This window comes from Salarias fasciatus, chromosome 9, assembly GCF_902148845.1.
Source record: "Salarias fasciatus chromosome 9, fSalaFa1.1, whole genome shotgun sequence".
NCBI lineage: Eukaryota > Metazoa > Chordata > Actinopteri > Blenniiformes > Blenniidae > Salarias > Salarias fasciatus.
Window position 1 is genome coordinate 126,126 of NC_043753.1, and position 27,944 is coordinate 154,069.

The 27,944-nt window shown below is 45.5% G+C and overlaps 2 long non-coding RNA genes across 2 annotated transcripts; both read left to right on the forward strand.

The window, feature by feature from the left end:
• Window positions 1-291: 291 nt before the first annotated feature.
• On the forward strand, window positions 292-4,141 carry LOC115394195 (uncharacterized). Its single transcript, XR_003932040.1, has 3 exons — window positions 292-356; window positions 2,373-2,510; window positions 3,890-4,141. It is a non-coding gene; the product is annotated as an uncharacterized LOC115394195 (long non-coding RNA).
• A 2,760-nt stretch (window positions 4,142-6,901) lies between these two features.
• On the forward strand, window positions 6,902-27,656 carry LOC115394197 (uncharacterized). The gene is made up of 3 exons (XR_003932042.1): window positions 6,902-6,930; window positions 27,321-27,431; window positions 27,601-27,656. It is a non-coding gene; the product is annotated as an uncharacterized LOC115394197 (long non-coding RNA).
• The last annotated feature ends 288 nt before the right edge of the window (window positions 27,657-27,944 follow it).

A 27,944-nucleotide genomic window follows, 5' to 3' on the forward strand; every position in this document is an offset into this window, starting at 1 on the left:
GTTTTACTGTTTTAACAGGAATAACACAATTTCCACAGTAAGTAACCCAGCTGCTCACGACATTGGTAAGTTCATGTATGTCAGCAGAAGACTCAATGAATGTATTCCAGTCAGTTGCAGGGGGAAATACAAGTGAAGTTTGTCTATTCTCTCTGTTTTACACTACAACCAAAACCCATGATCTTATTCTGATAGGCTGATCCGTGTCTCCCACTTCCTGCACTGTGAGGGTGTGATTTCAAAGAAACACTGAGGAGGAGGAGCAGCTGTTCAACCAGTCCAACCAGGAAACAAGAAGAGAAGAACTGAGTGAGCTCAGACTCTCAACTTTCAGTCGACTGTCAGAGAAGAAGCAGGTGAGTGTTTGTCCAACTTTTGTCTTCTAATGTCAAAGTGTTTAGATCAAAGAACCTGTGTGTGTGTGTGTGTGTGTGTGTGTGTGTGTGTGTGTGTGTGTGTGTGTGTGTGTGTGTGTGTGTGTGTGTGTGTGTGTACTTGTACAGCTAAAGTTGTGAGGACTTTTTGTGAGGACCATGGGTTTATAACCTTACAAGTGAGGATAATTTTTGGAAAGTGAGGACATTTTTGCCGGTTCTCACTTTTCGACTGACCTGTTTTGGCTTTTTTGAGGGTTAAGGCTTGACTTTCAGTTTAGGGTTACAATTAGTTTTAGGGCATAGGTTAGGGTTAGGCATTCATTTTTGACGGTTGAGGTTAGGGTAAGGGACTGGGAAATGCATTCTGTCAATGAGTGTCCTGACAACTATAGAAGTACAAACATTTTGTGTGTGTGTGTGTGTGTGTGTGTGTGTGTGTGTGTGTGTGTGTGTGTGTGCGTGCGTGCGCGCGTGCAGAGGCAGTTCTGGCTACAATTGCGCCCTGCGCGAGAACCGTCCAAACCGCCCTGCCCCACGCCCAACAAAAACTTTCCACCAAACCCTAAGTAAGTAGGTAACCCTAGGTAACCCTAAGCAAGATGGCGGAGATGCAGAATCCTGCCTACAGCACCTTTAAATATAAAAACAGAGGATAAACAAAATCAATAAATAAAATACAGTATATAAATTGCACATGCTTGAATAATATCTGAACAAAGTAAAAAAGGCAACTCTATATATAATCTTGAATACAAAAAAGTAAAAAGAACAAAGAAAAAACAAAATCAATAAATAAAGTAGAGCATATAAATTGAGAATGAATGAAGCAAAAAAAAGTACGGAGCCCCTAAAGGGACATCAAAAACATTATTTTTTTAAGGGAGTTCTACGTGCTCACGTAAAGCTTTTACGTGCTCACGTAGAACTTTTACGTGCTCGCGTAAAGTTGTTTACGTGAGCACGTAGAACTTTTACGTGCTCGTGTAGAGTTGTTTACGTGAGCACGTAGAACTTTTACGCGCTCGCGTAAAGTTGTTTACGTGAGCACTTATAACTTTTAAGGGAGCACGTAAAACTCAGCTCCAGTCCATAAGCTCCCGTCCGCGCGGATCCCTCCGGGGACATCTGCGCACAGCATTGGGTGTACACCGGTCGCACCACTATACGCATGCTCCGGAGCGCTACAGCAAACAAACCAGTACCGAAGTTAACATTGAAAAGTGAGTCTGTGAAGCCATCAGGCTGTAGCTTAGTCAATAAAAGACACCCATGCCAGCCTCTCATTTATTAATCAATCATAAAACGGCACAAGGGTGCACTGCCATATAAGATGAGATCGGCATTTGTGCATAGCTCCTTTTATATTTTCATGTTATATATAAAGTTAGATCTTGGATTTCTGCTATTATTCTTAAGATTCAAAATTATTCTTACTCTTTATTTGCACATTTCAATCGCTTTGTTGCACCCCCATGTGTGTTCTAGCCTCTGTAACTTGAAATTTCTCCGTGGTGAGATAAATAAAGTCTATTCTATTCTATTATGATATTTATCAATATGATAATGGTATGGAAAGATGAAATCAGGTCTGACATCATGTGCATAAGTTTGAGTCAGTGTGGATTTGCGGTGCAGCACAGAAAAACCTGGCGGAGCGTAATTATAAAGCGAACCTCCAACATGTCGTAAAACACAAGCAACACATATTCAGCACAGATTCAAAAGTGAATGTATATTAAAAAAAACTAATGCTCTTAAAGAATATCTAATAAAATTTCCTCTTGTGGGAATAATAAAGGATTTTTAACTTTCAGTAACTGATGGATCCTGCCACGGAGAGCGCAGTTTTAACAGTGCGCATGCGCTGCTGCAGAGCGCACGCGCTGCTGCAGAGCGCACGCGCTGCTGCAGAGCGCATTTCAGACGCTCAGATCCAGCAGGGAAAGGTGCTGTTTAGCTCCGAAATTGTGTGTGACTTTATTTTGTCCTGTGTAGTTTTAGAAAATAATGTACTGGCTGATGGAGTTACTTTAGATGCACTGGTGCCATGAGAGGACTTGATGTAGGAACCAGGAGAGGCTCGGACCGGAGGCTGGACGGAGGAGACCGGACCTGAAGAACCATGACTGAAATGTAAATATACTATAAGTTTAGCAAATGATTTATCTAATCAGTGATTTTATTCAGGAAAATAACTTAAAGGAGGTAGTAGAAGTAGTTAATGTAGAACTCAACAAGATAAAATAGTGGTTTGACAGCAACAAATTAGTTTTAAATGTTAAAAAAACTAATTTTATATTGTTTAATGATAGAGAAAATAATATACATATATCAATTAAAATAGATGGTATTCAAAGGGTACATAAAACAAGATTTTTAGGTGTTATTATTGATAAAGACCTTAGCTGAAAGTCACATATAAATTATATTAGAAATAAAATAGCTAAATCGATTGCAGTATTACATAAAGTAAAAGCAGTTTTAAATCAGTCAGCATTACTTAACTTGTATAAATCACTAATTATTCCATTCTTAACTTATTGTGTGGAAATTTAGGGGAAGACCTGTAAAACTTATACACAACCAATGTTCATTTTGAAAAAAAAAGGCCCTGAAAATTATAAGTAATAATAGAAATAGAGACCTATCAAACCCACTATTCATTAAGTATAATTCTTTAAAATTTGATGATATAGTTGAATATAAAATACTTCAGATATTATATAAAGCTAATAGGAACATGTTACCAGGAAAAATTCAAGAAAGATTCAAAAAAGAACTTTTTTATAATCTAAGGGATTGACATTTTTAAAAACCCCAGATTCAGAACAAAAATAATGGAACTCACTGTGACTGTTAAGGGAACCAATCTGTGCAATGCCCTTCAGAAAGAAGTGAAAGAAATGCGAATAATCACAGCATTTAAAAGAAATGTAAAAACTACATTACTGGAAAATTATGCAATGTTGGACACATGAGATTATGTGTCCAACATTGCATAAGTTTATTCTGACAGAATGGAATTTGTTTTTGAATTTTGATTACAGATGATTGAAATTGGAGACGGAATATAAGCGGTTGGATAAAGAAGAGGTAGATAGAGAAAAAAAATAATAGGTGTGTGTAATGAGTGTAAAATTCGGTGAAAAACATTATGGTGTTTGTAAATATTGTGAAAATATGTAAAAATATGAACTGATGAAAGAAGAGGCAGACATAAGTTATTCTTCTTTCTGCTCTGTTTTCATTCATGTATGTATTACTTTCTTTTATGTATATTTTTTGTGTCATCTTTTGAATGAAAATAAATCTATAAATAAAATAAATAAAATGTGATGCCAGTAGCCCAGATATAATATATTAGCTGACGGAAGATTACATACAGACAGTGGACGTTCAGTCAAACATTTTATTCAGACTTCGACAAACTGTCATTAATTTTGTTCAGCGTATTATTGATTATTGGTCACTATTGCGGTCAATGAACGGCAGATTTCTGTTTATCTTTCCAGGATCTCTGCCATGATGACGGCTGCTCTCGGTCCAGCAGCACCGCTCGGTCCGTGTCCTGCTCAGCACCGGTCCGGTACCGGGTGTGTGTGTGTTGGGGGGGCGGGGACCTGGCCATGGTGCAGCTGCTGTATGAGACATAAATAAACGAAACAATAAAAATATGAGCTGTGTAAGTGTGTCAGCCTCATTATTTGCTATATCAGGGTTACATGAACGGACCTATTCAAAGCTCCGCCGGTGTCTGTTCATCCTCGGTGACGCTGCTCATTGCGGTGTGATCTTCCTCCAGACAAAGTGTTTCTGTCCTCCTTTAATTCCAGTTTTTAGTCATCCACTGAGCCCCTCCTTATTTACCTTCACCTCAGACCTGAGAGGATCAATATCCAGAATCCGGAAAAGTTTCTTTTTTGCCAAAATTGCGGGACTTCTGAACCATGAATATAGCTGTGCCATCCGCTGCCGGTGCAGCTGAATCAAGACCAGCAATCATGTTTGCTGTAGCGCTCCGGAGCATGCTTATAGTGGTGCGACCGGTGTACACCCAACGCTGTGCGCAGATGTCCCCGGAGGGATCCGCGCGGACGGGAGCTTATGGACTGGAGCTGAGTTTTACGTGCTCCCTTAAAAGTTATAAGTGCTCACGTAAACAACTTTACGCGAGCGCGTAAAAGTTCTACGTGCTCACGTAAACAACTCTACGCGAGCACGTAAAAGTTCTACGTGCTCACGTAAACAACTTTACGCGAGCACGTAAAAGTTCTACGTGCTCACGTAAACAACTTTACGCGAGCACGTAAAAGTTCTACGTGAGCACGTAAAAGCTTTACGTGAGCACGTAGAACTCCCTTAAAAAAATAATGTTTTTGATGTCCCTTTAGGGGCTCCGTAAAAAAGAAAATCCTGCCGTAAACTATTTTTCAACCTGGGTTTTTCACCCTGTTTAGAACTGACATCAACAACAGGTGTGAAATGCAATCTAAAACTTCACTTTTCTTGCCTTCACTGATGCAAATTCATCAATTATATCATCATATGATATCTCTTTTGCAACGATAGGATTGATGCTGATGATGGCAAGTCCAGAGAGACGCTCCTGTGACATAGTGGACCTCAAGTATGTTTTAATGGCTGAGGAGGTAGATGGCTCCTCATCAGACTCCAGGACCATGTCTGTGGCTGCTGTGCAAGTGTCTGACTGCTCATGTTGGACAGTGGCTGCTCCAGCCCCAAAATATTTCAGAATTGCTCTTGAATTTACACTTAAGATACAATATGTATTAGGGATTGGACGAGATCTCGTGTCACGAGATCTCGCGAGATCGAAATGCTGCAAGATCTCGCGATATCGAATGCCGCGAGATTGAGTACGTTTATATGCAGGCAATAACTCTTTGTTAACTGGAATATTGATGGAATAATACATTACATGGCACACAGCCACATAAACACGTGCAAAACCCTGAATATGCTCATATTCATATTTAAAAACTCGGTCGAAAGGGACATGAAATATTGTTCTGCGCATGTTCTATCCGCAAGGAATCTTGGTCTTTTGAGTACACAAACTACTTGTGATACAGTTTAATTGCTACGACGTAAAGAAAATGTGCGGAAACGATCGTTCAGTTCTTCTCTTTTATTGAAAAAACGGTGCATCGCATCAATGAACATTTTACCACGTCTTACCGGCTCACACTCTTTTTCTAACAGCATGCAGAGAGAGCCTGCAGCGGCTGCGGCGCCCTTCTTCCTCTGTGGTGTCTGTGTAAAATAAGGTTGAACATGCAAACAGCACACCTAGTGGCATGAAGTGCAAATGCAGTCATGGCGTCGTCTGTGCGCCGCAGTTTGAACGTGAATAGGCGAACTAGACAGCCGCTTCGGGCGCAGTGTACAGGGGAGGGCGCCGTGACCGTACAAGGGACGCCCCGATGCTCCGTATGAGCACTGTTCTGCGCCACTCCAACGCTGCATGTGAGTACCGCACCGCTCCCCACAGCTCAGCACTAACCCCCCCCCCCCTCCCCCCCGGTCTCGTCTCGTCTCGATCTCGTGGACTCAATCTTGTGAGACATCTCGTCTCGTGGAATTTCTGTCTCGTCCCACCCCTTAAGGCCCGTCCATGCTTCACATGTCCGCGTGAGTGCGCGTTGACGTAGAGCAATCTCCACTAAATCTGACGTAAAAATCGTCATGAATTCCTGTCCGCTAGGGTCCGCGCGGACCGATCCGCGGACGTCCGCGCAGCAGCCAGAAATTGAGACAGCGTTGCGCATTGCGCGCAGGTCGCGGAAGTGTGCGCCTGCGCCAGAGCGCCATAGCAAACAAAACATGACGGTAAAAGTGAAAGTAGACGGAGCTCCAGCCTGATGGCTCCACTTAAAGACACCGAAAGAGTGAAAAACTCATGGAAAGAGAGAGAGACTGTCTGGAGGGAGGAGAAGGTCTGCAGACAGAAGTGAAAAAGTAACTAATCGCTCCGGCGCCGCCCCGCGATTCAGAAACAGAAAAAAAAAAGGCTAAATAAACTTTAATACTTAAAGATAATGTACTGACAATGTATGTGCTTAATTTTCTCTAAATAATCCGTAATAAAGGAGCAGATAAACAGTCTGTAGAGCCGGAAAAGCTTCTCGAGGCTGCGTGGATCACCGCGCCTGCATGAGACGCGCACAGCTGAGCTCAAAATGTAGCATGGGAGAAAGCGCGTCCGCATCGGTGGTGCGCGGACCTTCCAAAGCGGACGCGGAAACGCGTACATGTGAAGCATGGACCAGCCTTAATATGTATGTTAGATCACACTGACATCCCACATGCATCAATTACCCAATTAAATTGAACTGTATAAAATCAACTGGTGCGCAACGCGGACTTGGAGGAGTCTGATCGCTGACAGTGAGTCTTCAACAGGTTTCACAGCTTTGTTGTTGTTGTTGGTTTCTCTCTCAGCCTGACTGAAGATGAGTGATGTGGGTGAAGAGGAGGACAGAGCAGAGTCTGTGGACAGGGAAGAGACGCCAGCTGCTCCTGCAGAGTCCAGGTACAAAATCCACAAAGACACCAAACACAAGTAGAGATGCAGCTCTCAGTGTTTCTTTTGGCTCAAAGTGAGCTTCACTCATTGGACGGAAGTGGATGAAATGAGTTTCCTTCGTAGGGTGGCTGGGCGCTCCCTTAGAGATAGGGTGAGGAGCTCAGTCACCAGGGAGGAGCTCGGAGTAGAGCCACTACTCCTCCACATCGAGAGGAACCAGCTGAGGTGGCTCGGACATCTGTTTAGGATGCCTCCTGGACGCCTCCCTAGGGAGGTGTTCCGGGCATGTCCCACCGGGAGGAGACCCCGGCGAAGACCCAGGACATGCTGGAGAGACTGTCTCACGGCTGGCCTGGGAACGCCTTGGGATCCTCCCAGAGGAGCTGGAGGAAGTGTCTGGGGACAGGGAAGTCTGGGCATCCCTTCTGAGATTGCTGCCCCCGCGACCCGGCCCCGAATAAGCGGTAGAAAATGGATGGATGGATGACAGTCAACATGGAGGCTCTAATCACGGCAACACAAGAACAAACACTGAGCTCAAGAGCCACAGAGGAAAGAGTCGACCAGAGTAGATCAGATCCAAGGAGCAGCTGTGAAAACATGCTCCATAAACAGTCTGGAACACAGTAGAGTTTTCTAAATGAAAGAAATAGAACAAAACAAAGGAATTCAGAACACAGCCGGCCCGGGCTTGTTACAGGGGTGGGGGTGCGGTGCCGTGCTCACACGGTGCGTCGGAGCACTCTGTACACTGTGCTCTGATTCAGAATCTTAGGACTGAAGGACACTGAGTTGTTGGTTATTTGGCGTCTCAGCCTCCAGTACACTACTCTCCTGCTGGAGTCTTTTAATTTTTTGGCTGATCAGCTGACAAAAGATTACATTAACACCTTTCAGCTTGATGTCCGAGATCAGGTCCTGATGACCCTCATGAAGCTCCGGCTGAACCTGCTGCAGGAAGACCTGGCCGAGAGGTTCAGTGAGGCACAGTCTGGAGTCAGCAGGATCGTCTCTGCATGGTTGGACATCATGGAGGAGAAGATCAATCAATCAATCAATCAATCAATTTTTGTATAGCCCAGTATCACAACAACAGTTGCCTCAGAGGGCTTCAAGATGTTACATTGGTTGGTAAAAATAAAAACAGTGAATAAGCATAATGTTAATATGTCAAATTCACAGTAACGAGACAAAACGAAGCAACCACCACCTTAGACCCTCACATCCGGCAAGAAAAAACTCCAAAAACCCAGTGGGAAAAGAAGAAATCTTGGGGAGAACCACAGTATGGAGGGATTCCACTCCCAGGGACGGACAGCTTTGGCAACAGCTAGCATGAGACAATAAGAAGTAAAGCCTAGGACTATGTTGAGTACAGTCCATTGGATGGTCCAGCACAGGAACTACGGATCCCAGAAGTAGAACCGAAGCCAGTCCGCAGGCAGCACCGACAGGAGTGTCCTCCCGGTCCGGACAGAGCTTGTTCGTAGGCCCTCGTAATAGTGAAGTCAGCAACTGAAACTGGAGAAGACTCCCCCTCGAAGGGGGGGACAGCAGGTGAAAAGCAATGAATGGACTAAAGGGAATAACATTCAGACATTAGAGGATAGGACTCAGTTTCCGGTTCCGGGTGGGGGGTGGGGGGGGGGTGATGCCCTGGATCTCGGGGTGCGTGGCCGGAACACTGGGGGGTGTACTGGCCTGGGGTGGGTAGCCGCCCGTGTGGGCCGGTTCTCCCGGGTGGGTCATGGCCCTCCGCCTGGGTGGGGGGTCGGCTCCTGGGCTCTTGGGCCTTGGGCTCTCGGCCCTGCCCGCCCCGGGCGTCCGGCGCCCGGGGTGGACCGGCTCCTGCCGGTCGTGGCTCCGCGGGGCCCGGGCCCCGGGACTGCCGGGGTCCCCGGCCGGGGCTTTCCTCTGCCCCGTTTCTGGACTGGAGCGTGGGCGTCTGCCTGGGGGGGCGGCTTGGATCCGGGCTCCGTGATGTCCGCCGGCTGTCTGGGCTCTGAGGGCCTCTCTGGCCTGCTTCTGGCCTTCTCAGAGGTCAGAGGTCATATATGCATGATCACTATCACCATCACTGTCACCATCATATTCACATGATCACGTTGATCTTTAATCACTCTTCACATACTGGGTTACCTTGTCTTCTTGTGGTGGTTAGAATAATGGTGATCTGTAGCAGACCTCTCTTGATGCACGCCCCGAGTTTACTACTAGTTACGACTAGCTATATTCAAAAAAAAAAAAAAAAAAAGGGTTTGTGGTGTCCTTGCATTTCCTTCCTCCCCTACACCTCCTTTTATTTTTGTGCCCTGGTCTGTTCATTAATATGGTTCGGAAAAAAAACAAAACAAAACAAAAAAAAAATGTATGTATGGTTCTGTAATTTTCTGTGTTGGTTGTCGGCTCTGTTTTGGTGTTGTCTAGATTGGGGGTTTGGGATTGTTCTAGGTTGCGTTTGGTGCGTCGACAACACTGTTTTGTATTGTGACTTTGTACATAGGTTGTGCCCCCCCCCCCCCCCCCCCCCCCCCCTTCCGTTCTCCCTCTCTTTATCTTTCTCTCTTTCTGTCCCTGCTCTCTGAGCATTTCCGTCCCGGTCCTGTCCGGCAGCCATGCCGGATGCCAGCTTTAAATAAAGGCAGCAGCAGGAGGAGACTCAGTCTCCTCCTGCTGCTAATATTAAAATCTGTTCGGATAGTAAAAGGCTACAATCATACAATATTGCACGCCCCAGCTGCCGAACAGACAAGGGAGAAAAAAAAAAAAAAAAAAAAAAAAAAAAAAGAGGATAGGACTCAGTGCACCGTACTTCCCACAGCATTCTATCTCCTCGGGCAGCTTTGTGAATAGTTTAGTATTTAAATTTGTATTTAGTTAGTATAGTTTAGATAGTTTAGTTCAGTTTAATTTAGTTTGGTTTAGTTTAATTTAGTTTAGTTTAGTTTAGTTTAGTTTAATTTAGTTTGGTTTAGTTTAGTTTAGTTTAGTTTAGTTTAGTTTAGTTTAGTTAAGTTTAGTTAAATTTAGTTTAGAATCCCTAGCTGACCCATAGGCTGCATCGAAGAGAAACGTCTTGAGCCTAACCTTAAATGTGGAGACTGTGTCTGCCTCTTTGACACCACTTGGAAGTTGGTTCCATAAAAACGGTGCCTGATAGCTAAAGGCTCTTCCACCTAATGTCCATTCAGAGACCCTAGGAGTCACCAGTAACCCTGCATTTTGAGAGCGAAGTGCTCTGATTGGTTGATAAGGCGTTAAAGCATCTTGGAGATAGGTCGGAGCCATCCCATTTAGGGTTTTGTAAGTCAGGAGAAGGATTTTAAATCTAACTCTAAACTCGACAGGAAGCCAGTTAAGAGATTTTAGAACGGGAGTAATGTGTTCGCCTCTTCTAGTTCCGGTTAATAATCTGGCGGCCGCATTTTGAACCAACTGAAAGTTTTTTAATGCACTTTTTGGGCAGGCTGCAAAAAGGGAGTTGCAGTAGTCCAGTCTAGTAGAAACAAATGCATGGATGAGTTTTTCTGCATCGCTTCTAGGTAGAATGTTTCTTATTTTAGCTATGTTGCGCAAGTGGAAATATGCTGTTTTACAAGCCAGGTTGATGTGTGCTTTAAAGGAGATATCCTGATCAAATAAGACCCCGAGGTTCCTCACAGTAGAGGAGGAGGATACACTGACGTTATCTAAGGTGATAATCTGTTCAGATAGACACTCTCTCAGTTTATGGGGGCCAAGTATAATGACCTCTGTTTTGCCAGGATTAAGACGGAGATAGTTCGTATTCATCCAGGTTTTAATTTCTCTGATACAGTCACTGAGTCTGTCTATTTGATTAGTTTGATCAGGTTTCATGGATAAATACAATTGTGTGTCATCTGCATGACAATGAAAATTGATATCGTGACTTCTAATTATGTTCCCTAAAGGAAGCATATATAACAGAAATAAAATTGGCCCGAGCACGGACCCTTGAGGAACCCCATAACTGACCTGGGAGCACGGTGAGGACTGTTGGTTAACGTGAACAAATTGGTACCTATTAGATAAATAGGATTTGAACCAGCAGATGGCTTTTCCTCTGATGCCAACCTCACATTCTAACCTCTGCAGGAGAATATTGTGGTCAATTGTATCAAAAGCTGCACTGAGGTCTAAGAGAACCAGGATTGAGACGAGACCTGCGTCAGCCGCCAATAGCAAGTCATTAGTGACTTTAACTAACGCAGTCTCAGTGCTGTGATAAGCTCTATATCCTGACTGAAATTTCTCAAATAAACTATTGTCCTGTAGGTGGCGGCAAAGCTGTTTAACCACGACTTTTTCCAGGACTTTTGAAATAAAAGGCAGATTTGATATCGGTCTGTAGTTGGCGAGAATATCAGGATCAAGATTAGGTTTTTTCAGCAGTGGTTTGATTACTGCGAGTTTAAATGACTGTGGCACATAGCCAATTTCTAGAGAAGTATTTATTATAGTTATGATCGTATTTAAAATAACTGGAAGAATATCTTTGAAAAGCTTAGTTGGAATTGGATCTAGGAGACAGGTTGAAGTTTTAGAAGACATTACAATCGAAGTAATCTCAGCCCCATTTACTGGTGAGAAACTATCTAGTATTTCAGGTATTTCAGGTGGCGGCAGTGGCTGGTTTCCCTGAGCTTGATCTGAGGAAAGCGCTTCATTGATTTTACCTCTGATGGTTATGATTTTATCATTAAAGAATTTAAGAAAGTCGTGGCAGTTTAAAGATTCTGGGATTACTGGTTCCACTGCAGTATGACTGTTTGTCAGTCTGGCTACAGTGTTAAACAGAAACCGAGGGTTATTTTTGTTTATTTCTATTAAACAAGAGTAATATAATGTCTTGGCTTTAAAAAGAGTTTGTTTATAGCTTCGCAGGCTACATTTCCAAGCCTTCAGAGATTGTTCCGATTTAGATTTACGCCACAGTCTTTCTAACTGCCGAGTTTTTTGTTTGAGAACACGGGTTTCAGAATTAAACCACGGAGCAACGCGCCTGGGTCGATTGGTTTTCAGCTGCAACGGAGCCACTATGTCAAGGGCAGATTTTAGTGAGTGCATAGCACTGTTAACAAACTGATCACTATTATCACCACTGGTCAATAAGCTCATTTCTGTGAGTTCACAAGATAATGCAGCAAATGCAGGCTGGATCAATTCTTTGTACCGAGCCACAGATTTTTCAGATAATGTCTGTATCAGCTGAATTTTATCTTTTTGAGCAGAGTAGTCTTCAGTCAAAACCTGAAAAGTAATTAAAAAATGGTCTGAGAGTATGGGGTTCTGAGGGAGAACATTTCGGTCACTGACCTATATCCCATATGTTTAAACCAGATCCAGGGTGTGCTTGTGACTATGAGTGGATTCATCAACATTTTGAGTGAAACCGATACTATCTAATACTGCAATAAACGTATTACTCAAACTGTCACCAGAATCATCCGCATGGATGTTAAAGTCACCTATTATAAGGATCTTGTTATGAGTCAATACTATATTGCTTAAAAACTCTGAGAATTCAGTTAAAAAGTCAGAGTAAGGACCAGGAGGTCGATACACAATAATTAATAGCACAGCTTTTTGATTCTTCCAATTTGGACAAGTAAGCGTTAGTATTAAGCTTTCAAAAGAGTTGAATTTAACATTAGTTTTGGGTTTAAGAAGAAGACTGGAGTGCGATATCACTGCCACACCTCCACCTCGACCTGTTGATCTAGCTGTTTGGAAATTAACATAGGTTGGAGGGGTACATACATTGAGCCTCACATAGTCATCTTGCTGAAGCCAAGTTTCTGTTAGAGCAAGGAGATCAATGTTATTGTCACCGATAAGGTCATTAACTAACAGAGATTTAGTGGAGATTGCTCTAATGTTTAGTAGACCACATTTTATGTATTTCCTCCTGGAAGGGTTATTCTGTCTCGTACAGGTGTTAAGCTTTTTACCCATTGACTTTTTTCTAATGCTTTGAGCACTATGGACAGACACAGTCTCTGTTAGCCTAGGTAAACCTCCATGCTTGACTTGTAAAAATCCGGGAGCAGGATTAGTGACAGGATCAACAAGATCAACATAGTAGCGTTCTACACGACTGCTCTGCTCCCGGGGCTCATAGCTGGATTGTCAATTTAGGGTACGAAGCCGATCAGCCATATTGTGAGCTAAAAGGGCTGCACCATCCAAAGTTGGGTGGATGCCGTCCCTGCGGATGAGCCCAGACTTTCCCCAGAAGGTGCACCAGTTGTTTAGAAAAATAACTCCGTTTTCCTCACTCCATCTAGACAACCAGCGATTGAATGATGAAAGTTGGCTATACATTTCATCATTGACCAAATTGGGCAGGGGACCAGAGAATATTACAGCATCAGACATCGACTTAGCCAATTCATACACCGAGGCTACTTGTAATTTGAGCACCTCTGATTGTCTCCGCCGGGCATCATTACCGCCTGCGTGAATCACGACTCGACGGAATCTCCTACCTTCCTGTTTTAAAAGCCTAAGGCTCCCCTTGATGTCCCCCACTCTGGCCCCCGGGTAACACCTAACCTTCACCGCTGGCAGCTTCACGTCTCTAACTATAGAGCTGCCAATCACCAGCGTGTCCAGTTCAGCCGGCGTGTTGCCACTGAGGGGAGAGAACCTATTGCAGACGTGAAGCGGTTCTTGGAGTGCTACGTGGCGGTGCTTAGCACTAGCCTTCCTCCGGACTGTCACAAACCGGTCCTGGTCTTGCCCCGGCTGCTCGGGACATGCTGCGGGGCTAGGCTTGCTAACACTTCTCTCACTGCAGGAGCAGGCTGTGAGCCCTGCCGCTACCTCGCTGTAGCTAGCGCTGCCCTGCCCCTCACATCTGCACAGCCGCTCCTCTAACTCGGTTACCCTGGCCTCCAGCGCTGTCAATACACTGCACTTTCCGCAAATACCCCTATCGTCAAGGGAGGCAGGGTTCTGACTCAACATACGGCACACTGAGCAGGAAAGAAAAGAAGACAGAGGGGAGGATGCCATAGCGGTCCCAGCAGACCAAGCTAGTTAGCACGCTAAGCTAGTTAGCACGCTAAGCTAGTTAGCACGCCAGTGGCGCTAACGGCAGAGAAGAGATGTAGTTCACAAGAGATCACTGGTCAATCGGGGGCAAAAGTAACCCTGGGGGCGTAAATAACCCCGATTTTTTGATTGCTTCGTGAATTAACAGTAATAGCAAGAGAGAGACAGCAAGCACTTCAGTTGCTCGCAAGCTTTACCAACATGGAAAACACTCACTGGAGTGACGTCAGCCAGAGGTGCGCAGCCTCAGTGTCAAAAAGATCAGGTCTTACGTCCCGTGGCTGCCCAGAGAGACCATTCTTGGTACGATGCCACAGTGTTTTAAAGAGCATCACCCGACGACAACCTTTGTGATCGACTGTTCTGAGATCCCCCCCCCCCCCCCCCCCCCGTCACCTGGACTATAGGGGGGAATCCTACAGTCATTGTTATGGTCAAAATAACAAAATATAACCAGAAATCACCAGATGAAAGGTATCTAAAGTATTGCATTTTAAAATTTACAGGTACATTACATAATTTATAGGACCAAAATATTTCACTTTAGTTTCTCAACATGAGTTTGATTTCAACATATAGTGTCTGGTGGTGCACAAGAACGACTCCAATGGGGCTTGTTTGTTTACAGCTCCTATAACTTCCGAGTTTAGTACTTTTATCAATTCTATGCCTGGTGGAACTTCAAGGGTCTATTTTTAAGTGCTACTTTTTGTAAAAAGTTCTGGAATCACTGCATTAAATACTGTAATCAAAATGCTGTCTAATGTGTTGTAAATTACCTTTTATATTTAAACCATGACACCGAGTGGACATCAAAGGAGTAAAACATTTTCTGACAGAGTATTTTGTGATGTGTTTTGTCTCACTGTCTCACTAATCTCGTCCCACAGTACCAGCTCAAGATAGCAGAGGAAAATGTCAGTCAAAAAAATCAACAGGACACATATCTGAATCATTTGTTTCATTAAATTTCAGAAGAAAGGAACAACGTCGACAAAAAGATCACTTGAAGCATTCACATTTCATTAGCAAATAAAGCACAAACTTACACATCTTAGTGCTTCATATTTGTAATCAGGTCTGACAACAATAAAAGTACATAAGTACAACTAAAGTTAACTGATTCAGTTACTTATAAAGCAAAAGTATCCACTTTTAAAAGTAGTTTATGAGTCACGGCCCGAATGCACTGGACGCGGAAGCGCAATGCTTCTGATCACCTCCCATGTTGACCTATCTGACTGGCCACACACAACGCGCAGGGGGGCGCTGCGCGCGCCGCGGCTCGTGCTCTGCAGCGCGCCCGCTCCGCTTCGTTCTATTTTTCACGTGAGCCGTGAGCGGCGAGAGCGCCAATTGTCAAGCTGGATCAAGCAGATCGGACCAGACAGGAAGTCGGAAACAGAAAAGGCAAGAGAATCCGGTCAATTTTCAAAATAAAATAAATTGAATGACGATTAGTTACAGTGTTGCTTCCATCTGTCACTTGGGTCTAATCACAAGAGAGATGGACACACACACAAACAGACTTACACACGTACGCACCCAATCAAACACACACACACACACAGCGACAGAGATTCGCGTGATGCAGAAAAAAAGAGGACAGGAGGAGAAAAAGTCTCTCCACAGGTCACCAAAACACACACATCCATACTGGCAGAGCGAGACAGAGGTAACAAATGTGAAAACCGAGAGCTGACGGATCCAGCCGAGTGCAGTCGATGTGTGACCAGCGCAGAGAGCGCAGGCAGCAGATACGCCTCCAGTGCGAACAGCCAAGCGCCGACGTGGAGACATTCGCGCCACGCGCCGCGCCACGCGCCGCGCCTCCGCTACGCTTTCGCATCCAGTGCGTTCCCAGCGTAGGAGGTAGATGTTATTTCACAAATTCTCAAATGACAGGACTAAATGAAGACGAGACGAGGTCTGAATTGGGACTTAACTAAATCCATGTAAGCAGACTTGGATGGGTCACTCAGCCATCACATGACAATTCTGGCTAAAGGTGGTCATAACAAAGTAATTTTACTTTTACTGTACTTTTTTTTTTAGCTAGATTTTACTTCAGCAGATTTTCAGGACCGTCCTAACCCCGCGATACAAGAATATCCCATGGTCTCCACGACTCTCTGTCACTGTCAGCTGTCACCAACATCTGTGCTAAATTTGAAGAGGTACTGGCCTGACTTAGGCTAACACTGGTTTTAAAAAACGTATAGCCCTGTTGCTGATTAAAAAAAAACCAAAAACAGCCGACTTTCCCACTGTGAAGATATTTGTAAGCTTTGGTGCTTTTGTAGTTCCTCATGACTGAACCATCCACACCCAGCGATAGCACAAAATAATTAAAAATATCACCATACATGACTGGAGACCACTTCCGCATGTCATCCTCCCATTCTGTTAAAAGCCTCGGATGAGGCAGAGTTGTTCCATTTGAGCTTTTAAGAGAGATTTTTGTTTTTTCCCCACACCATTTTCCCGTTAGTTTACACCGCAGTTGTCACTAACCAAAAGTGCAAACACAAAGCGAATTTCCCGCCCCTAGAGAAATGTGCGGGACTGAATAAGGTGAATATAGTGAATATATTTCACAGACATATATTCATGTCCCCAGCTCTGACAGCTGAGAGGGGATTTTCTTTAAGCAGCAGCACCTTGGTGAGACGGAGCTGTTCAGCCAATCAGGGAACTTTATTCCGAGGGTGTGGACAGGTCTACTCGGAGCTGATCAGCACCTCTCGGAGCAAACCACACACTACAGGATTTGCGATCGGAAATATTAAACATGTTCATTATCTACGATCTCCCCTTCCGACGCCTCCTCTCTCGGAACACACCGCACACCAGAGGAGCATCAGGCCCCGAACTCATTTGCATACTCTCAACAATCGGACCCTGTTGGCTTCGATCGGGAGGAGAAAATCGGGGCAAAATTCGGCCCAATCATCCTGTAGTGTGTGGTGGCCTTTAGATGCAACAGAGTTAACACGAAGTTGAAAAGAGAGCAAATCTTCAGGTTTCTGGGAACAAAATCTCTTCTGTGAAAACAAGAAAGCTGTGAGGAGTAATTGGATGTGTGCTGAGGATTGAATATCTTTGTATCCTGTTCTCTACTGTGTTTTTACCTGATGGTTGCTCATGTGCTAACAAACCTAACTTAATCCATGTGCTCTGTTGCTAATAATAATAATAATGCATTGGTTTTATATAGTGCTTTTCCAGGACACTCAAAGACACTTTACATTATTCATTCTCTCCATACTGGGTGGTGGTAAGCTACTATTGTAGCCACAGCTGCCCTGGGGCAGACTGACGGAAGCGAGGCTGCCAATCTGCTCTGTCAATCACTCTCACACTAGGCAACGTGGGTGAAGTGTCTTGCCCAAGGACATAACAACAGTTTTATGCCTGTGGGAGCAGGGATCGAACCACCAACCTTCCGGTTATAAGACGACCTGCTCTACCAACCGAGCTACTGTCGCTCCTTTGCTGCAAAAGAAATGTCTGTATGGTCAAGATGGTATTGGTTTAGCTGTATTCTGTTTTGGTGTCTGATTTCTAGATGGAATTTTCTGAAAACTACTACTTGCTTTTTCTGTTTTTTTAATTGTGAGAAGAAGACGTAGAGACTGGCAGAGGATAGGCTGGAGAAGTCACAGGCTTCACTGTTAAAAGACCCAACAAGTCTGTATATTAAAAATCCATTACAACAACATTTTGACCAGAATGGTTGCGCCAGTCTGGGATCATATAGCGATCTCTGATGTCTGTAAATGTGAGTGAAACAGTTTGCGTATTCTGTACGAATGCACTAAAAGAAACACAGATGTTGGGGTGTAATTCACAAATTACCAGAGGTCCTTGGGTAATTCTAATCCTGTGTGAATAGGACATTAGTTTTGTAGGCTTCAGTTGTGACTCCAGCGTTAGCTCACACTTAACACATGAGGCTCTCAGGTCTACCTCACTGCCTCCGTTCACAAAGCCCAACTTTTTTTTTTTTTTTTTTTTTCCCCTTGTCCTGTTCGGCAGCTGGGGCGTGCAATATTGTCTGATTATAGCCTTTTACTATCCGAACAGATTTTAATGTTAGCAGCAGGACGAGACTGAATCTCCTCCTGCTGCTGCCTTTATTTAAAACTGGCATCCGGCATGGCTGCTGGACAGGACCGGGACGGAAACGCTCAGAGAGCGAGAGACAGAAAGAGAGAGAGATAAAGAGAGGGAGAACACGGGGGGGGCAGCACAACTTATACAACTTATATACAAATTCACAATACAAAACAGTGTTGTTGACACACCACACGCAACTAAGAACAATCCCAAACCCCAATCTAGACAACACCAAAACAGAGCCGACAACCAACACTAAAACTGACAGAACCAGAAGCGAAATATATACTATATATATATATATAAATATATATATATATATATATATATATATATATATATATATATATATATATATATATATATATATATATATATATATATATATGTATATATATATATATATATAAAACATCTGAAATCTCTGTTCAAAAGAGCGCAATCCTAGGAACAGCTAAGGTCCTGCGCAGAACCCTCAAGCTCCCAGGCCTCTGGTAGAGGACCCGAGCTTGAAGGAGACAGACACAATACCGCCAGGGTGGCGAGAACACAATTTTTATTTTTATTTATATATATATATATATATATATATATATATATATATATATATATATATATATATATATATATATATATATATATATATATATATATATATGTATATATGTATATGTATATCGCCACCCCAGCGGTATTGTGTCTGTCTCCTTCAAGCTCCAAGCGCCAAGAACACAATTTTTATATATATATACCCCAGCGGTATTGTGTCTGTCCCCTTCAAGCTCGGGTCCTCTACCAGAGGCCTGGGAGCCTGAGGGTTCTGCGCAGGATCTTAGCTGTTCCTTGGATTGTGCTCTTTTGAACAGAGATCTCAGATGTTGTTCCTGGTATCTGCAGGAGCCATCCTCCCAGCTTGGGGGTTACTGCTCCCAGTGTCCCAATCGCTACTGGTATCACTGTTGCCTTCACACCCCGCACTCTCTGTATCTCTTCCCTCAACCCTTGGTACTTCTCCAGCTTCTCATGCTCCTTTTTCCTGATGTTGCCATCACTTGGGATTGCTACATCTATCACCACAGCTGTCCTCTGCTGTTTATCCACCACCACTATGTCAGGTTGATTGAACATCACCTGCTTGTCAGTCTGGATCTGGAAGTCCCTCGGGATCTTGGCTCGATTGTTCTTGACCATCTTTGGAGGTGTCTCCCATCTTGACCCTGGGAACTCCAGTCCATACTCGGTACATATGTTCCTGTACACGATGCCCGCTACCTGGTTGTGCCGTTCCATGTATGCCTTGCCTGCCAGCATCTTACATCCTGCTGTGATGTGCTGTACTGTCTCTGGGGCTTCTTTGCACAGACTGCACCTGGGGTCTTGTTTGGTGTGGTAGATCCCGGCCTCTACTGATCTTGTGTTAAGGGCCTGTTCTTGTGCAGCCATGATTAGGGCCTCTGTGCTGTCCTTCAGTCCAGCCTTTTCCAGCCACTGATATGTTTTCTCAATGTCAGCCACTTCTTCAATTTGTCGGTGGTACATGCCATGCAGGGCTTTGTCTGTCCTTGATCGCTCCTCTGGCTCCTCCTTACTGGGCTTTTGATGTCTGAGGCATTCACTTAGCAGATCATCACTGGGGGCCATCTTCTTGGTATACTCATGGAGGCTCTTGGTTTCCTCCTGGATAGTGGCTCTGACACTCACTAGTCCTCAGCCTCCCTCCTTTCTCTTGGTGTATATCCTCAGTATGCTGGACTTAGGGTGGAACCCCCCCCGCTCATGAGTGTTGATGGAGTACATGTTGTTTGCGATTAAAATTGAGGGACAGTAACCATACCGTGCCGTGAGTGAGGCTAAACGAGCAGTCCCATCTACCTGAACAGCCCCACCCCTGAAATGGTGCGCCAAGACCCCCCGACGTGTGTGTTTGTATGTATTTGGTCATGTTAGATGACTACACATAGCCCAACTTAATGAAGTCAAGACTGGACTTGCACACAAGTTTCACCTTTTCTTTGTTTTTATGTTGGGGGGGTGGGGGGGTTCGCTTTCTCTTCTCAACTCTGTTGCTGCCAGCCGTTTTCAAATTAACCAAGCCCTCAATTTTGATGAATGTTTCAAGACTCACAGAATATTTGACCTCTGGGATGATGTAAACGGAGTCTCCACTCCTCCTCCTCCAACTACTGCCTCCATCAACCCCGGACTAAACTCTCCACCATGGGAGACAGGGCTTTCCAGCCAGTGGCCCCTCGGCTGCGGAACGCTCTCCCCGAGACCCAGAGGGCTCCACTAAGGCTGAATCCCATTTCATCCCTTAGCCCTTCCCCTTGGCCCTACCCCTCGTTTTGCGCGTTCACGTGGAGGGGTAGGAGTGTCCCAATTGTCATTATGACGGAGGGGTAGGGCCAAGAAAGAGGGCCAGTCACCCCTCCAAAAGGAGATTCTCGAGAGGCACACTCCAAACGGAGGGGTATCGGCCGATGGCGAGGGGCGCTTGTTCTTTCAGCCTAGGTCATGCCTGGCGGGCGGGGTGAATTCACTTCCGCATTGACGGGAGTGGTCGTTACCACACCCGTGCATTCCAGGCGCATTCCAAACACAACAGATAGACGATTATTTTCAATAAACTGGTTTCTTCAACACGGCCCGCCTGGAATGCGCGGGTGGGAAACGAGCGCCCCCGCCAATGCGGAAGTGAACTAACCCCACCCGCCACTGACGGTCCAGGCGAACAAAACAAGTGCCCCTCGCCACCGGCGCCACTGGATGACAGATTTCTCAGAAAGCCTTCCAAGATCGGCAAGATGGCGGCGTCCGCAACGAAAGACGTTCATAAATGTCAGTATTTTGTCAATTAATAAAGTTTTAAAATGTAAGAAAAACATTCTTCTTCGGCAGATAATTGTCGCATCTGCCTACGTCATCGGCAGCGGCGACGACTGATGACGTACGCGATTGTCGGAGGGGTGTCCCAATTCGGAGGGGTTGACATTCTCCCCTACCCCTTAGCACTCCGTTTCATAGGGGGAGGGCTAAGGGGAAGGGCCAAGGGGAAGGGCTAAGGGGTGAAATGGGATTCAGCCTAAGTGTGGATACCTTCAAAAAAGGCCTCAAGACATTTCTATTTAAAATGGCCTATTAGATCCACCTTATTTCCATTGTGGTGACTTGAAGCTTTAAAGCAGTACTATGCAAGATTAGCTGTAGCACTCCCCCTACTGGTCTCCTGTGAAAGCTCACTGTCGTAAACGTCCTCCGCATCACCCCCCTCCCCCCGCCCCCGCGTGCACAGAGCGTCTCACTCCCGTTTCCTTTTATCCGCTCGTTAGACAACGTTTTTTTCTGTCTTTTTGGTTCTGCCATCCGTGAGCACCTAAGGGTGGCGTTGATAACGCTAGCGAGGGTTTCATGTTTGTTTTACATGCTTTTGTTAAATCTTCTGCAGCAGCAGTTCCTCGCGCTGCCTCCTCCGGTTGCTCCCTCTGTCGTAGACATGCCTGCCTCGCATGCTCAAACTTATTGGAAAACAAACGTTCGGAGACGCTTTCAGCTCAGTGCAGCGAACTCTCTCGCGCTCACGTCTACAAGAGGAGGTGCCACTCCTCTTTATTTTTCAGTTACCAAACAGAAATTAGAACCAATCAACAAATTATGCAAAGATCGTCTATTGCAACACAATGACAGATATCGCACTCCAACAGGTTTTATACTTGTAATCCCGTATGTGTGCCATAAAGCAGGTTTGTTCTCGCGAGATGTAGTCGGGTCCACTCCTCTAAAATTGCAAGCGCTGTTTTCAGGACCCAGACCCCGGGGAGAGTGAAGGGACAGGCGAATCAATATGACAAGTCTTTGTTTACCCCCACAGGGATTCTGAAACACATTTATTGAGGTAAAAAAGCTGCAAAGTTCTGCTTTATATGTCATTTTGTTAGGCCCGAGCCCCTGGCCAGCCAAGGGCGAAGGGCCTATTGTATCTGCAACACAGACAACGAGCAGTCGAGCGCACAGCGCTCGACCAAGGACTTTCACACACTCAAAACACACAGCAGAACACACACAGTGCTCGACCACAGACATAGGCCAACATGTCCAGACAAACACACACTGATATGCACTCACACATACACATGTACAAACAAAAAAATGCACACACACTCACACACAAACATGATTTGTCGAGCGCGAAGCACTCGACCACAGACATTCACACTCTCAAACAGGTCACAGACGCGTCGGGCTTGACGACATCTTTCCGAAAATTTATAATATGTGGGCGAAATAAGAGCGAAAAAAAAAATCACATATTGTTTTTGCAAAAAATATTATTAGGCCCGAGCCCCTGGCCAGCCAAGGGCGAAGGGCCAATTGTTTCTACAACACAGACAACGACGAGTCGAGCACACAGCGCTCGACCAAGGACTCTCACACACTCAAGACACACAACAATGACGAGTCAAGCGCACAGCGGTCGACCACAGACATAGGCCAACAAATCCAAACACACACACACTGACATGCACTCACACATACACATGTACAAACTGAAAAACGCACAAACACAAATGACTTGTCGAGCGCATAGCGCTCGATCAAGACCTTTCACATGCTCAAACGTACAAAAATGACAAGTTGAGCACGCAGCACTCGACCACAGACATCGGCCAACATGTCCACACACACACACACCGACATCGACTCACACACATATGTATAAACACAAAAACACACACACACTCTCACACACAAACATGAATTGTCGAGCGCATAGCGCTCGACCACAGACATTCACACTCTCAAACACTTCACAGACGCGTCAGGCTTGTGGAGACCTTTCCAAAAATATATAACATCTGGGTGTAATAATGGCAGAAAAAAAGCATATTGTTTTTGCAAAAAATATTATTAGGCCCGAGCCAATGGCCTGCCAAGGGCGAAGGGCCTATTTTTTCTGCAACACAGACGACTAGTCGAGCGCGCAGCGCTCGACCTCAGGCCTTTCACACTCTCAAAACACACAACGAAGACAAGTCGAGCGCACAGCGCTCGACCACAGACATCATTCAACATGTCCAGACACACACACACCGACACGCACTCACACATACGTGTGTACAAACACAAAAACGCACGCACACACACGAATTTTCGAGCGCGCAGCGCTCGACCACAGGCCTTTCACACACTCAAACGTACAAAAATGACACGTCGAGCGCACAGCGCTCGACCACAGACGCGGGCCAACATGTTCAGACACACAAACACCAACATCTACTCACACACACGTGTACAAATACAAAAAACGCACACACACTCTCACACACAAACATGACTTGTTGAGCGCGTAGCGCTCGACCACAGGCATTCACACTCTCAGACACCTCACAGACGCGTCGGGCTTGTCGAGACCTTTTCGAAAATATATAACATGTGGGCGAAATAATGGCAGAAAAAAAAATCGCATATTGTTTTTGCAAAAAATATTATTAGGCCCGAGCCCCTGGCCTGCCAAGGGCGAAGGGCCTATTGTTTCTGCAACACAGACAACGACTAGTCGAGCGCACAGAGCTCGACCTCAGGCCTTTCACACTCTCAAAACACACAACGATGACAAGTCGAGCGCACAGCGCTCGACCACAGACATCATTCAACATGTCCAGACACACACACACCGACACGCACTCACACATACGTGTGTACAAACACAAAAACGCACGCACACACACGAATTTTCGAGCGCGCAGCGCTCGACCACAGGCCTTTCACACACTCAAACGTACAAAAATGACACGTCGAGCGCACAGCGCTCGGCCACAGACGCGGGCCAACATGTTCAGACACACAAACACCAACATCTACTCACACACACGTGTACAAATACAAAAAATGCACACACACTCTCACACACAAACATGACTTGTTGAGCGCGTAGCGCTCGACCACAGGCATTCACACTCTCAGACACCTCACAGACGCGTCGGGCTTGTCGAGACCTTTTCGAAAATATATAACATGTGGGCGAAATAATGGCAGAAAAAAAAATCGCATATTGTTTTTGCAAAAAATATTATTAGGCCCGAGCCCCTGGCCTGCCAAGGGCGAAGGGCCTATTGTTTCTGCAACACAGACAACGACTAGTCGAGCGCACAGAGCTCGACCTCAGGCCTTTCACACTCTCAAAACACACAACGATGACAAGTCGAGCGCACAGCGCTCGACCACAGACATCATTCAACATGTCCAGACACACACACACCGACACGCACTCACACATACGTGTGTACAAACACAAAAACGCACGCACACACACGAATTTTCGAGCGCGCAGCGCTCGACCACAGGCCTTTCACACACTCAAACGTACAAAAATGACACGTCGAGCGCACAGCGCTCGGCCACAGACGCGGGCCAACATGTTCAGACACACAAACACCAACATCTACTCACACACACGTGTACAAATACAAAAAACGCACACACACTCTCACACACAAACATGACTTGTTGAGCGCGTAGCGCTCGACCACAGGCATTCACACTCTCAGACACCTCACAGACGCGTCGGGCTTGTCGAGACCTTTTCGAAAATATATAACATGTGGGCGAAATAATGGCAGAAAAAAAAATCGCATATTGTTTTTGCAAAAAATATTATTAGGCCCGAGCCCCTGGCCTGCCAAGGGCGAAGGGCCTATTGTTTCTGCAACACAGACAACGACTAGTCGAGCGCACAGAGCTCGACCTCAGGCCTTTCACACTCTCAAAACACACAACGATGACAAGTCGAGCGCACAGCGCTCGACCACAGACATCATTCAACATGTCCAGACACACACACACCGACACGCACTCACACATACGTGTGTACAAACACAAAAACGCACGCACACACACGAATTTTCGAGCGCGCAGCGCTCGACCACAGGCCTTTCACACACTCAAACGTACAAAAATGACACGTCGAGCGCGCAGCGCTCGACCACAGACGCGGGCCAACATGTTCAGACACACAAACACCAACATCTACTCACACACACGTGTACAAATACAAAAAACGCACACACACTCTCACACACAAACATGATTTGTCGAGCGCGTAGCGCTCGACCACAGGCATTCACACTCTCAGACACCTCACAGACGCGTCGGGCTTGTCGAGACCTTTTCGAAAATATATAACATGTGGGCGAAATAATGGCAGAAAAAAAAATCGCATATTGTTTTTGCAAAAAATATTATTAGGCCCGAGCCCCTGGCCTGCCAAGGGCGAAGGGCCTATTGTTTCTGCAACACAGACAACGACTAGTCGAGCGCACAGCGCTCGACCTCAGGCCTTTCACACTCTCAAAACACACAACGATGACAAGTCGAGCAGCGCTCGACCACAGACATCATTCAACATGTCCAGACACACACACACCGACACGCACTCACACATACGTGTGTACAAACACAAAAACGCACGCACACACACGAATTTTCGAGCGCACAGCGCTCGACCACAGACGCGGGCCAACATGTTCAGACACACAAACACCAACATCTACTCACACACACGTGTACAAATACAAAAAACGCACACACACTCTCACACACAAACATGAATTGTCGAGCGCGTAGCGCTCGACCACAGGCATTCACACTCTCAAACACCTCACAGACGCGTCGGGCTTGTCGAGACCTTTTCGAAAATATATAGCGTGGGCGAAATAATGGCAGAAAAAAAAAAAAATCGCATATTGTTTTTGTAAAAAATATTCTTTCTTTCTTTTTATTAGGCCCGAGCCCCTGGCCTGCCAAGGGCGAAGGGCCTATTGTTTTTGCAACACAGACAACGACTAGTCGAGCGCGCAGCGCTCGACCTCAGGCCTTTCACACTCTCAAAACAGACAACGAAGACAAGTCGAGCGCATAGCGCTCGACCACAGACATCATTCAACATGTCCAGACACACACACACCGACACGCACTCACACATACACGTGTGCAAACACAAAAACGCACACACACACACGATTTTTCGAGCGCGCAGCGCTCGACCAAGGCCTTTCACACACTCAAACGTACAAAAATGACAAGTCGAGCGCGCAGCGCTCGACCACAGACATTGGCCAACATGTCCAGACACACACACCCCGACATGCATTCATACACACGTGTACAAATACAAAAAACGCACACACACTCTCACACACAAACATGACTTGTCGAGCGTGTAGCGCTCGACCACAGACATTCACACTCTCAAACACCTCACAGACGCGTCGGGCTTGTCGAGACCTTTCCGAAAATATATAACATGTGGGCGAAATAATGGCAGAAAAAAAAAATCGCATATTGTTTTTGCAAAAAATATTATTCTTTCTTTCTTTCTTTCTTCTTCTTCTTCTTCTTCTTCTTCTTCTTCTTCTTCTTCTGCTCTTTAAACTGGAATTTGACCCCCTGAACATGCTCGAAAACTCACCAAACTTTGCCCAAAATTCAGTTCCGGTGAAAATTTTTTTTAATATGTGTTTCAATTTTGGGATTTAAAAATTGGCTCTACAGCGCCACCTGCAAAACCCAAAATGCATTGCGTCAATGGGAGGGCGTCTGCAATAAAGTTTGTCGTACAGCCACAAAATTCGGTATACACATGCGCGTTGTCGGGACAAACAAAAAATACTAATATGAGCCCGACCTCAAAACAGCAGGAAAGCAGCAATCTGGGATTAAATTTTCAAAAATGCTGAGTCAGCGTTTTCCAGGACGTCGTACAAAATGTTCGTTTTGATCGTGCACTTCTCCGAATTAGCTGAAATTTGGTGGACACCATCGACACAAGTAGCCAATTAAAAGTTATCCAATTCACAAATCTTGAGCAAAAAGGCCAGCCGAGAGACATCGTCTCTCCAGCGTGTCCTGGGTCTTCCCCGGGGTCTCCTCCCGGTGGGACATGCCCGGAAAACCTCCCCAGGGAGGCGTCCAGGAGGCATCCTGAACAGATGCCCGAGCCACCTCAGCTGGCCCCTCTCGATGTGGAGGAGAAGCGGCTCTACTCCGAGCTCCTCCCTGGTGACTGAGCTCCTCACCCTATCGAGTAGTTTCATTCAATTATTAATCTGAGTAAATTATTATTGAGTAGTTGACAATTACAGATCGTGTGTGTGTGTGTGTGTGTGTGTGTGTGTGTGTGTGTGTGTGTGTGTGTGTGTGTACAGAAACAGATACACAGCAGAGTCTTCAGGATACAGCAGGTTGTCTCTGAAGAGTGACCGGTCCAGAGGTTGGCTACCAAACTTCAGAGGTGAACCTGGACCTTCAGACACAAAGTAAGAAACTCTTTGTTTTATTTTATTTCCTTCAAACCGGAGTGAGAGATGTTTTGCTCACTTTGAGACTCAGTTCTTTATTTTGAATCAATGTGAGAGTTGCAGCTGGATCTTTGTGTCTCTGCTGTGTGTCGTGTTGCTCAGAGTAAATGTTTCTTGGTGTCCACAGAGAGAAGAAGAGCAGTGATGTCTGTGAGGAGCAGCAGGACCAGGGTTCTTCATCAGGACTGCAGCAGCTTCTAGAAGAACATAAGAAGAGTTTGAGGAGGAGATGTGAACGTGTGACTGAAGGAAGTGATGAAGCAGGAGGAGGAAGCCTCCTCAATAGGATCTACACTGAGCTCCACATCACAGAGGGACTCAGTGAGGAGCTTCAGAGGGAACATGAGCTGAAGCAGCTGGAGACAGCTTCCAGGAAGGAGAGCCTCCATCACACTGCCATCAGGGTTCAGGACATCTTCAAAGACTCGGCCCAGCAGCTCAGACACATCCGAGTGGTTGTGACCAGCGGCG